This window comes from Pseudophryne corroboree, chromosome 10, assembly GCF_028390025.1.
Source record: "Pseudophryne corroboree isolate aPseCor3 chromosome 10, aPseCor3.hap2, whole genome shotgun sequence".
Classification (NCBI taxonomy): Eukaryota; Metazoa; Chordata; class Amphibia; order Anura; family Myobatrachidae; genus Pseudophryne; species Pseudophryne corroboree.
In genome coordinates this window covers 149,345,901-149,359,528 of record NC_086453.1, presented here as the reverse complement: position 1 = coordinate 149,359,528, position 13,628 = coordinate 149,345,901, and positions in this window count along the sequence as shown.

The window sequence follows — 13,628 nt, the reverse complement described above, 5'->3', positions numbered from 1 at the left end:
TCTTCTCCCCTTAGTCCCTCGCTGCAGTGAGCCTGTTGCCAGGTCTCACTGAAAATAACAAATTCTAAGACTATAACTTTCTAAGAGCTCAGGAGAGCCCCTAGTGTGCATCCAACCTCGGCCGGGCACGAAATCTAACTGAGGCTTGGAGGAGGGTCATAGTGGAAGGAGCCAGTGCACACCAGGTAGTCTAAGATCTTTCTAGAGTGCCCAGCCTCCTTCGGAGCCCGCTATTCCCCATGGTCCTTACGGAGTTCCCAGCATCCACTAGGACGTTAGAGAAATATACTTTCTTTTCTAGGAGCTCAGGAGAGCCCCTAGTGTGCATCCAGCTCAGCCGGGCACAAGATTCTAACTGAGGTCTGGAGGAGGGTCATAGGGGGAGGAGCTAGTGCACACCAGTTAGACCAAAAGCTTTTTTTTTAGTTGTGCCCAGTCTCCTGCGGAGCCGCTATTCCCCATGGTCCTTACGGAGTCCCAGCATCCACTTAGGACGTCAGAGAAAAATATTTTTATTATTCAGAAGTGTGGAGGTATTGTTTAAAAGATACCTTGATATGTGGAGTCCAACACTGACACGAGTTGGGTACGCTTGAGAACTTTGGCTGTGATTTTTGCTATTTTGATTTAAAGATACCTTTATGTGTATTTCCACGTCTTCTTTTATGCGAGTCTTCAGTACACTCCTTTTTGGAGTGGGGGCGAGATCCTATCCTTCTATCTATTGAGGAGAACATCATGTCAGGGCTCTGTTTCTGGACACGGGAGAATAGGCTAGTGTAAAGCAATATTACACATTGGGGCAGATGTATTAACCTGGAGAAGGCATAAGGAAGTGATAAACCAGTGATATGTGCAAGGTGATAAAGGCACCAGCCAATCCGTTCCAATATGTAAATTAACAGTTAGGATCTGATTGGCTGGTGCCTTTATTACCTTGCACATATCACTGGTTAATCACTTCCTTATGCCTTCTCCAAGTTAATACATCTGCCCCATTGTACTTTATTGTCATGTGACCTTGTGGACTTTCTGATCTCAACGAGATAATAGAAACTGGAGTATATCTCACACACCCACACAAGGAATCAGTACAGGTTGAGTATCCCATATTCAAATATTCCGAAATACAGAATTTTTTTAGTGAGTGAGATACTGAAACCTTTGTTTTCTGATGGCTCAATGTACACAAACTTTGTTTAATACAAAGTTATTAAAAATTTTATTATATGACCTTCAGGCTGTGTGTGTATAAGGTGTAAATGAAACAAATGAATTGCATGACTGTACACACACTTTGTTTAATGCACAAAATTATTCAAAATATTGGCTAAAATGACCATCAGGCTGTGTGTATAAGGTGTATAAGAAACATAAATGCATTCTGTGCTTAGACTTAGGTCCCATCGCCATGATATATCATTACGGTATGCAATTATTCCAATATACGGAAAAATCCGATATCCAAAATACTTCTGGTCCCAAGCATTTTGGATAAGGGATACTCTACCTGTAATATATTTGTCTGTGATGTACATTTGTCTTTAAAGGAATGCAGTTGCTACCAAGTGCAGACAATGAACCCCAATATTTCATAAGTATGTAAGTAAATAAGTCAATATTATTCAGCTGTGGTTACTTCAGTGATGTGACTTGTTCCCAGTGAATTGAAAACTGCATTCTAGCAAATATTATCTAAAATCCCAAAAATAGGATTTTAATTACCTACCCGTAAATCCTTTTCTTGTAGTACGTAGAGGATACTGGGGTCCATTTAGTACAATAGGATATAGACAGGGCCACTAGGAGCCATGGGCACTTTAAGAATTTTATAGTGTGGGCTGGCTCCTCCCTCTATGCCCCTCCTACCAGACTCAGTCTAGGAAACTGTGCCCGAGGAGACTGACATACTTCGAGATAAGAATAGTGGCGAGATTCCAAACCATCACACACAAGAGGAAAGCTAACCAAACTTGGAACAGGAACAGCAACGGCTGAACAAACATTACTTAATCACACATTTTTTAATCCTTCTGGTCTTTTAATTACACTCTCACTAGTATATTAATTTTTGTATATAGATTTTGGTTTCCTTTTATTAACACATACTAACACTTTACCTTCTCGCGTTGTGCTGCCCTGGGGGTAGCTGGCCTTTGCCGGTTTGTGGGGTTCTGCACCCCGGGCCTAGAGTTAGGGACCACCAGCATCAGAGGAGCCTTGTCGGGGCCTGGTGGCTTATCATACGTTTGCAAACTGTATGTAACTAAGACCTCTGGATTTCTATTATATGTATATGTATGTATGTATATATATATATATATATATATATAATCTTTCATGTCTTGGTACAGGTACAGCTCGGTGTGCAGGGGGACACCAGGGGTTTATCGCCAATGTATTTCTAGCCAGACTACCCCCTCCCTTTCATGCACCTGAATTGTACTTCCTAATTGATTTGAGCAACTTACATTTCGTTCTGTCAGTATGAGGGGCATGGATGGGACCAGTGTTTGGAGGGCATGCTTGTCTCTGTATTGCCATTTGGAGATCCCGGGGGTATCTTCAGGTAAGTTAGCTCTCAATTTGGATACATTTGCTCAGATGCCATTATCATGTGGCATTATGTTATATTACCCGGAAGGGTTGTAATTATTATTAGTACCTGGGGTGGGTCTGGGGTGCAGTTCCCCCTGGATTGGTGGGGCTGGGCTGCTCTGGGGTAGCACACTGCGAGATCTTATTTAGCACCCCCTTAACACATTTATTAATCCTTCTGGTCTTTTAATTACACTCTCACTAGTATATTAATTTTTGTATATAGATTTTGGTTTCCTTTTATTAACACATACTAACACTTTACCTTCTCGCGTTGTGCTGCCCTGGGGTAGCTGGCCTTTGCCGGTTTGTGGGGTTCTGCACCCCGGGCCTAGAGTTAGGGACCACCAGCATCAGAGGAGCCTTGTCGGGGCCTGGTGGCTTTTCATACGTTTGCAAACTGTATGTAACTAAGACCTCTGGATTCCTATTATATGTATATATATAGTCTTTCATGTCTTGGTACAGGTACAGCTCGGTGTGCTGGGGGACACCAGGGGTTTATCCCCAATGTATTTCTAGCCAGACTACACCCTCCCTTTCATGATCCTGAATTGTACTTCCTAATTGATTTGAGCAACTTACATTTTGTTCTGCAAACATTACTTAACCAAGAAACAGTGCAGGAAGAACAAAGCACTGGGTGGGCGCCCAGTATCCTCTACGGACTACGAGAAAAGGATTTACCGTTAGGTAATTAAAAATAAGAATTTACTTACCGATAATTCTATTTCTCGTAGTCCGTAGTGGATGCTGGGGACTCCGTAAGGACCATGGGGAATAGCGGCTCTGCAGGAGACTGGGCACAAAAGTAAAGCTTTAGAACTACCTGGTGTGCACTGGCTCCTCCCCCTATGACCCTCCTCCAAGCCTCAGTTAGGATACTGTGCCCGGACGAGCGTACACAATAAGGAAGGATTTTGAATCCCGGGTAAGACTCATACCAGCCACACCATATAACTTGTGATCTAAACCCAGTTAACAGCATGATAACAGAGGAGCCTCTAGAAAAGATGGCTCACTACAGCAATAACCCGATTTTTTTGGTAACAATAACTATGTACCAGTATTGCAGACAATCCGCACTTGGGATGGGCGCCCAGCATCCACTACGGACTACTACTACTTATTTTCTCTAACGTCCTAAGTGGATGCTGGGGACTCCGTAAGGACCATGGGGATTATACCAAAGCTCCCAAACGGGCGGGAGAATGCGGATGACTCTGCAGCACCAAATGAGAGAACTCCAGGTCCTCCTCAGCCAGGGTATCAAATTTGTAGAATTTTACAAACGTATTTGCTCCTGACCAAGTAGCTGCTCGGCAAAGTTGTAAAGCCGAGACCCCTCGGGCAGCCGCCCAAGATGAGCCCACCTTCCTTGTGGAATGGGCTTTTACAGATTTTGGCTGTGGCAGGCCTGCCACAGAATGTGCAAGCTGAATTGTACTACAAATCCAACGAGCAATAGTCTGCTTAGAAGCAGGAGCACCCAGCTTGTTGGGTGCATACAGAATAAACAACGAGACAGATTTTCTGACTCCAGCCATCCTGGAAACCTATATTTCCAGGGCTCTGACAACGTCTAGCAACTTGGAGTCCTCCAAGTCCCTAGTACCCGCAGGCACCACAATAGGTTGGTTCAGGTGAAACGCTGAAACCACCTTAGGGAGAAACGGAGGACGAGTCCTCAATTCCGCCCTGTCCGAATGGAAAATCAGATAAGGGCTTTTACAGGATAAAGCCGCCAATTCTGACACGCGCCTGGCCCAGGCCAGGGCCAACAGCATGACGACTTTTCATGTGAGATATTTTAACTCCACAGATTTAAGTGGTTCAAACCAATGTGACTTTTGGAACCCAAAAACTACATTGAGATCCCAAGGTGCCACTGGAGGCACAAAAGGAGGCTGTATATGCAGTACCCCTTTTACAACGTCTGAACTTCAGGGACTGAAGCTAGTTCTTTTTGGAAGAAAATTGACAGGGCCGAAATTTGAACCTTAATGGACCCCAATTTCAGGCCCATAGACACTCCTGTTTGCAGGAAATGTAGGAATCGACCCAGTTGAATTTCCTCCGTCGGGCCTTACTGGCCTCGCACCACGCAACATATTTTCGCCAAATGCGGTGATAATGTTTTGCGGTTACATCCTTCCTGGCTTTGATCAGGATAGGGATGACTTCATCCGGAATGCCTTTTTTCCTTCAGGATCCGGCGTTCAACCACCATGCCGTCAAACGCAGCCGCGGTAAGTCTTGGAACAGACAGGGTCCTTGCTGTAGCAGGTCCCTTCTTAGAGGTAGAGGCCACGGATCCTCCGTGAGCATCTCTTGAAGTTCCGGTTACCAAGTCCTTCTTGGCCAATCCGGAGCCACGAATATAGTGCTTACTCCTCTCCATCTTATCAATCTCAGTACCTTGGGTATGAGAGGCAGATGAGGGAACACATACACTGACTGGTACACCCACGGTGTTACCAGAGCGTCTACAGCTATTGCCTGAGGGTCCCTTGACCTGGCGCAATACCTGTCGAGTTTTTCCCAACGGTTTATAATCATGTGGAAGACTTCTGGGTGAAGTCCCCACTCTCCCGGGTGGAGGTCGTGTCTGCTGAGGAAGTCTGCTTCCCAGTTGTCCACTCCCGGAATTGCTGACAGTGCTATCACATGATTTTCCGCCCAGCGAAGAATCCTTGCAGCTTCTGCCATTGCCCTCCTGCTTCTTGTGCCACCCTGTCTGTTTACGTGGGTGACTGCCGTGATGTTGTCCGACTGGATCAACACCGGCTGACCTTGAAGCAGAGGTCTTGCTAAGCTTAGAGCATTGTAAATGGCCCTTAGCTTCAGGATATTTATGTGAAGTGATGTCTCCAGGCTTGACCATAAGCCCTGGAAATTCCTTCCCTGTGTGACTGCTCCCCAGCCTCGCAGGCTGGCATCCGTGGTCACCAGGACCCAGTCCTGAATGCCGTATCTGCGGCCCTCTAGAAGATGAGCACTCTGCAACCAACACAGGAGGGACACCCTTGTTCTTGGTGACAGGGTTATCCGCTGATGCATCTGAAGATGCGACCCGGACCATTTGTCCAGCAGGTCCCACTGGAAAGTTCTTGCGTGGAATCTGCCGAATGGGATTGCTTCGTAGGAAGCCACCATTTTACCCAGAACCCTTGTGCATTGATGCACTGAGACTTGGCTCGGTTTTAGGAGGTTCCTGACTAGCTCGGATAACTCCCTGGCTTTCTCCTCCGGGAGAAACACCTTTTTCTGGACTGTGTCCAGGATCATCCCTAGGAACAGAAGACGAGTCGTCGGAACCAGCTGCGATTTTGGAATATTGAGAATCCAATCGTGCTGCCGCAACACTACCTGAGATAGTGCTACACCGACCTCCAACTGTTCCCTGGATCTTACCCTTATCAGGGAATCGTCCAAGTAAGGGATAACTAAAATTCCCTTCCTTCGAAGGAATATCATCATTTCGGCCATTACCTTGGTAAAGACCCGGGGTGCCGTGGACCATCCATACGGCAGCGTCTGAACTGATAGTGACAGTTCTGTACCATAAACCTGAGGTACCCTTGGTGAGAAGGGTAAATTTGGACATGAAGGTAAGCATCCTTGATGTCCCGAGACATCATGTAGTCCCCTTCTTTCAGGTTCGCAATCACTGCTCTGAGTGACTCAATCTTGAATTTGAACCTCTGTATGTAAGTGTTCAAAGATTTTAGATTTAGAATCGGTCTCACCGAGCCGTCCGGCTTCGGTACCACAACAGTGTGGAATAATACCCCGTTCCCTGTTGCAGGAGGGGTACCTTGATTATCACCTGCTGGGAATACAGCTTGTGAATGGCTTCCAAAACTGTCTCCCTGTCAGAAGGAGACATCGGTAAAGCCGACTTTAGGAAACGGCGAGGGGGAGACGTCTCGAATTCCAATTTGAACCCCTGAGATATCACCTGAAGGATCCAGGGGTCTACTTGCGAGTGAGCCCACTGCGCGCTGAAATTCATTGAGACGGGCCCCCCACCGTGCCTGATTCTGCTTGTAAAGCCCCAGCGTCATACTGAGGGCTTGGCAGAGGCGGGAGAGGGTTTCTGTTCCTGGGAACTGGCTAATTTCTGCAGCCTTTTTCCTCTCCCTCTGTCACGGGGCAGAAATGAGGAACCTTTTGCCCGCTTGTCCACGAAAAGACTGCGCCTGATAATACGGCGTCTTCTCATGTTGAGAGGCGACCTGGGGTACAAACGTGGATTTCCCAGCTGTTGCCGTGGCCACCAGGTCTGAAAGACCGACCCCAAATAACTCCTCCCCTTAATAAGGCAATACTTCCAAATGCCGTTTGAAATCCGCATCACCTGACCACTGTTGTGTCCATAACCCTCTACTGGTAGAAATGGACAACGCACTTAGACTTGATGCCAGTCGGCAAATATTCCGCTGTGCATCACGCATATATAGAAATGCATCTTTTAAATGCTCTATAGGCAAAAATATACTGTCCCTATCTAGGGTATCAATATTTTCAGTCAGGGAATCCGACCACGCCAACCCAGCACTGCACATCCAGGCTGAGGCGATTGCTGGTCGCAGTATAACACCAGTATGTGTGTAAATACATTTTAGGATACCCTCCTGCTTTCTATCAGCAGGATCCTTAAGGGCGGCCATCTCAGGAGAGGGTAGAGCCCTTACAAGCGTGTGAGCGCTTTATCCACCCTAGGGGGTGTTTTCCAACGCACCCTAACCTCTGGCGGGAAAGGATATAATGCCAATAACATTTTAGAAATTATCAGTTGTTATCGGGGGAAACCCACGCATCATCACACACCTCATTTAATTTCTCAGATTCAGGAAAACTACAGGTAGTTTTTCCTCACCGAACATAATACCCCTTTTTGGTGGTACTCGTATTATCAGAAATGTGTAAAACATTTTTCATTGCCTCCATCATGTAACGTGTGGCCCTACTGGAAGTCACATTTGTCTCTTCACCGTCGACACTGGAGTCAGTATCCGTGTCGGCGTCTATATCTGCCATCTGAGGTAACGGGCGCTTTAGAGCCCCTGACGGCCTATGAGACGTCTGGACAGGCACAAGCTGAGTAGCCGGCTGTCTCATGTCAATCACTGTCTTTTATACAGAGCTGACACTGTCACGTAATTCCTTCCAACAGTTCATCCACGCAGGTGTCGACCCCCTAGGGGGTGACATCACTATTACAGGCAATCTGCTCCGTCTCCACATCATTTTTCTCCTCATACATGTCGACACAAACGTACCGACATACAGCACACACACAGGGAATGCTCTGATAGAGGACAGGACCCCACTAGCCCTTTGGGGAGACAGAGGGAGAGTTTGCTAGCACACACCAGAGCGCTATATATATACAGGGATAACCTTATATAAGTGTTTTTCCCCTTATAGCTGCTGTATCTTTAATACTGCGCGTAATTAGTGCCCCCCCTCTCTTTTTTAACCCTTTCTGTAGTGTAGTGACTGCAGGGGAGAGCCAGGGAGCTTCCCTCCAACGGAGCTGTGAGGGAAAATGGCGCCAGTGTGCTGAGGAGATAAGGCCGCCGATAAGGGGGCGGAGCCTATCTCCCGTTTTTCTATGTATTCTGGCAGGGGTTAAATGCATCCATATAGCCCAGGAGCTATATGTGATGCATTTTTTGCCATCCAAGGTGTTTTTATTGCGTCTCAGGGCGCCCCCCCCCAGCGCCCTGCACCCTCAGTGACCGGAGTGTGAAGTGTGCTGAGAGCAATGGCGCACAGCTGCAGTGCTGTGCGCTACCTTGTTGAAGACAGGACGTCTTCTGCCGCCGATTTTCCGGACCTCTTCTGTCTTCTGGCTCTGTAAGGGGGCCGGCGGCGCGGCTCTGGGACCCATCCATGGCTGGGCCTGTGATCGTCCCTCTGGAGCTAATGTCCCGTAGCCTAAGAAGCCCAATCCACTCTGCACGCAGGTGAGTTCGCTTCTTCTCCCCTTAGTCCCTCGATGCAGTGAGCCTGTTGCCAGCAGGTCTCACTGAAAATAAAAAACCTAAAACTAAACTTTTCACTAAGCAGCTCAGGAGAGCCACCTAGTGTGCACCCTTCTCATTCGGGCACAAAAATCTAACTGAGACTTGGAGGAGGGTCATAGGGGGAGGAGCCAGTGCACACCAGGTAGTTCTAAAGCTTTACTTTTGTGCCCAGTCTCCTGCGGAGCCGCTGTTCCCCATGGTCCTTACGGAGTCCCCAGCATCCACTTAGGACGTTAGAGAAACTACTGGTAGTTTTTTCTCCCCAAACATAATACCCTTTTTTGTGGTACCTGGGGTCACCTCAGAAATGTGTAAAACATTTTTCATTGCCTCAATCATATAACGAGTGGCCCTATTGGACATTACATTAGTCTCTTCGTCGTCGACACTGGTATCAGTATCCGTGTCGACATCTGTGTCTGCCATCTGAGGTAGCGGGCGTTTGAGCCCCTGATGACTTGAGACGTCTGGGCAGGCACGGGCTGAGAAGCCGGCTGCCCCGCATTTGGCATGTCGTCAAATTTTTTATGTAAGGAGTCGACACTTTCGCGTAATTCCTTCCACAAGTCCATCCACTCCGGTGTCTGCCCCGCAGGGGGTGACAACACATTTATAGGCACCTGCTCCTCCTCCACATAAGTCTCCTCATCAAACATGTCGACACAGCCGTACCGACACACCGCACACACACAGGGAATGCTCTGACAGAAGACAGGACCCCACAAAGCCCTTTGGGGAGACAGAGAGAGAGTATGCCAGCACACACCAGTGCGCTATATAAATCAGGGATTAACTAAATTATATCCCCTTATAGCTGCTATATGTATATTGTGCCTACATTTAGTGCCCCCCCCCCCTCTTTTTTACCCTTTTCTGTAGTGTAGACTGCAGGGGAGAGCCAGGGAGCTTCCTTCCAGCGGAGCTGTGAGGGAGAAATGGCACCAGTGTGCTGAGGGGGATAGCTCCGCCCCTTTTTCGGCAGACTTTTCTCCCGCTTTTTTATGGATTCTGTCAGGGGTATTTATCACATATATAGCCTCTGGGGCTATATATTGTGATATATTTGCCAGCCAAGGTGTATTTATTGCTTCTCAGGGCGTCCCCCCCAGCGCCCTGCACCCTCAGTGACCGGAGTGTGAAGTGTGTATGAGGAGCAATGGCGCACAGCTGCAGTGCTGTGCGCTACCTTGGTGAAGACTGATGTCTTCTGCCGCCGATTTTCCGGATTCTTCTTGCTTCTGGCTCTGTAAGGGGCCGGCGGCGCGGCTCCGGGACCGAACACCAATGGCCGGTTCCATGCGGTCGATCCCTCTGGAGCTAATGGTGTCCAGTAGCCTAAGAAGCCCAAGCTACCACCAGTTAGGTAGGTTCGCTTCTTCTCCCCTTAGTCCCTCGCTGCAGTGAGTCTGTTGCCAGCAGATCTCACTGTAAAATAAAAAAATAAGAATTTACTTACCGATAATTCTATTTCTCGGAGTCCGTAGTGGATGCTGGGGTTCCTGAAAGGACCATGGGGAAATAGCGGCTCCGCAGGAGACAGGGCACAAAAGTAAAGCTTTTACAGGTCAGGTGGTGTGTACTGGCTCCTCCCCCTATGACCCTCCTCCAGACTCCAGTTAGGTACTGTGCCCGGACGAGCGTACACAATAAGGGAGGATTTTGAATCCCGGGTAAGACTCATACCAGCCACACCAATCACACCGTACAACTTGTGATCTAAACCCAGTTAACAGTATGATAACAGAGGAGCCTCTGAAAGATGGCTTCCTAAACAATAACCCGAATTAGTTAACAATAACTATGTACAAGTATTGCAGATAATCCGCACTTGGGATGGGCGCCCAGCATCCACTACGGACTCCGAGAAATAGAATTATCGGTAAGTAAATTCTTATTTTCTCTATCGTCCTAAGTGGATGCTGGGGTTCCTGAAAGGACCATGGGGATTATACCAAAGCTCCCAAACGGGCGGGAGAGTGCGGATGACTCTGCAGCACCGAATGAGAGAACTCCAGGTCCTCCTTTGCCAGGGTATCAAATTTGCAAAAATTTACAAACGTGTTCTCCCCTGACCACGTAGCTGCTCGGCAGAGTTGTAATGCCGAGCCCCCTCGGGCAGCCGCCCAAGATGAGCCCACCTTCCTTGCGGAATGGGCCTTAACAGATTTAGGCTGTGGCAGGCCTGCCACAGAATGTACAAGTTGAATTTTGTTACAAATCCAACGAGCAATCGACTGCTTAGAAGCAGGTGCACCCAACTTGTTGGGTGCATACAGTATAAACAGCGAGTCAGATTTTCTGACTCCAGCCGTCCTTTAAATGTATATTTTTAAGGCTCTGACAACGTCCAACAACTTGGAGTCCTTCAAGTCGTCTGTAGCCGCAGGCACTACAATAGGCTGGTTCAGGTGAAACGCTGATACCACCTTAGGGAGAAAATGCGGACGCGTCCGCAGCTCTGCCCTATGTCGAATGGAAAATTAAATAAGTGCTTTTATAAAACAAAGCCGCCAGTTCAGATACTCTCCCGGCCGAAGCCAGGGCCAGTAACATAGTCACTTTTCATGTGAGATATTTCAAATCCACATTCTTTAGTGGTTCAAACCAATTGGATTTGAGGAAATCTAAAACTACATTTAGATCCCACGGTGCCACCTTAGGCACCACAGGAGGCTGTATATGCAGTACTCCTTTGATAAAAATCTGGACCTCAGGGACCGAGGCCAATTCTTTTTGGAAGAATATTGATAGGGCCGAAATTTGAACCTTAATAGATCCCAATTTGAGACCCATAGACAATCCTGATTGCAGGAAATGTAGGAAAACGACCCAGTTGAAATTCCTCCATCGGAGCACTCCGCTGCTCGCACCACGCAACATATTTTCGCCCAATACGGCGATAATGCTTCGCGGTGACTTCCTACCTTGCCTTTATCAAGGTAGGAATGACTTCTTCTGGAATGCCTTTTCCTTTTAGGATCTGGCATTCAAACGCCATGCCGTCAAACGCAGCCGCGGTAAGTCTTGAAAAAGACAAGGACCCTGCTGAAGCAGGTCCCTTCTCAGAAGTAGAGGCCACGGATCGTCCGTGACCATCTCTTGAAGTTCCGGGTACCAAGTCCTTCTTGGCCAATCCGGAGCCACTAGTCTTACTCCTCTTTGCCGTATAATCCTCAATACCTTTGGTATGAGAGGCAGAGGAGGAAACACATATACCGACTGGTACACCCAAGGTGTTACCAGCGCGTCCACAGCTATTGCCTGCGGATCTCTTGACCTGGCGCAATACCTGTCCAGTGTTTTGTTGAGGCGAGACGCCATCATGTCCACCATTGGTTTTACCCAACGGTTTAATAGCATGTGGAAAACTTCTGGATGAAGTCCCCACTCTCCCGGGTGAAGGTCGTGTCTGCTGAGGAAGTCTACTTCCCAGTTGTCCACGCCCGGGATGAATACTGCTGACAGTGCTATCACGTGATTCTCCGCCCAGCGAAGGATCCTGGCAGCTTCTGCCATTGCCCTCCTGCTTCTTGTGCCGCCCTGTCTGTTTACATGGGCGACTGCCGTGATGTTGTCCGACTGGATCAACACCGGTCTTCCTTGAAGCAGAGGTTCCGCCTGGCTTAGAGCATTGTAGATTGCTCTTAGTTCCAGAATGCTTATGTGAAGAGACTTTTTCAGGCTCGACCACACTCCCTGGAAATTTTTTTTTTTCCTGTGTGACTGCTCCCCAGCCTCTCAGGCTGGCATCCGTGGTCACCAGGATCCAATCCTGCATGCCGAATCTGCGGCCCTCCAATAGATGAGCCTCCTGCAACCACCACAGAAGGGATACCCTTGTCCTCGGCGACAGGGTTATCCGCAGGTGCATCTGAAGATGCGACCCTGACCATTTGTCCAGCAGATTCCTTTGCATGGAATCTGCCGAAAGGGATTGCTTCGTAAGAAGCTACCATTTTTTCCCAGGACTCTTGTGCATTGATGTACAGACACCTTTCCTGGTTTTAGGAGGTTCCTGACCAGGTCAGATAACTCCTTGGCTTTTTCTTCGGGAAGAAAAACCTTTTTCTGAACTGTGTCCAGAATCATCCCCAGGAACAGCAGACGAGTTGTCGGCATTAATTGGGATTTTGGAATATTCAGAATCCATCCGTGCTGCTTTAGCACCTCTTGAGATAGTGCTAAACCCATCTCTAGCTGTTCTCTGGACCTTGCCCTTATTAGGAGATCGTCCAAGTATGGGATAATTAATACGCCTTTTCTTCGAAGAAGAAATATTATCTCGGCCATTACCTTTGTAAAGACCCGAGGTGCCGTGGACAAACCAAACGGCAGCGTCTGAAACTGATAGTGACAGTTTTGTACAACGAACCTGAGGTACCCCTGGTGTGAGGGGTAATTGGAACGTGGAGATACGCATCCTTGATGTCCAAGGATACCATAAAGTCCCCTTCTTCCAGGTTCGCTATCACTACTCTGAGTGACTCCATCTTGAACTTGAACTTCTTTATGTACAAGTTCAAGGACTTCAGATTTAGAATAGGCCTTACCGAGCCATCCGGCTTCGGTACCACAAAAAGAGTGGAATAATACCCCTTCCCTTGTTGTAGAAGAGGTACCTTGACTATCACCTGCTGAGAATACAGCTTGTGAATGGCTTCCAAAACCGTCTCCCTTTCTGAGGGGGACGTTGGTAAAGCAGACTTCAGGAAACGGCGAGGTGGCTCTGTCTCTAATTTCAACCTGTACCCCTGAGATATTATCTGCAGGATCCAGGGATTTACCTGCGAGTGAGCCCACTGCGCGCTGTAATTCTTGAGACGACCGCCTACCGCCCCCGAGTCCGCTTGTGAAGCCCCAGCGTCATGCTGAGGCTTTTGTAGAAGCCGGGGAGGGCTTCTGTTCCTGGGAAGGAGCTGCCTGTTGCTGTCTCTTCCCTCGTCCTCTGCCTCGTGGCAGATATGAATAGCCCTTTGCTCTCTTATTTTTAAAGGA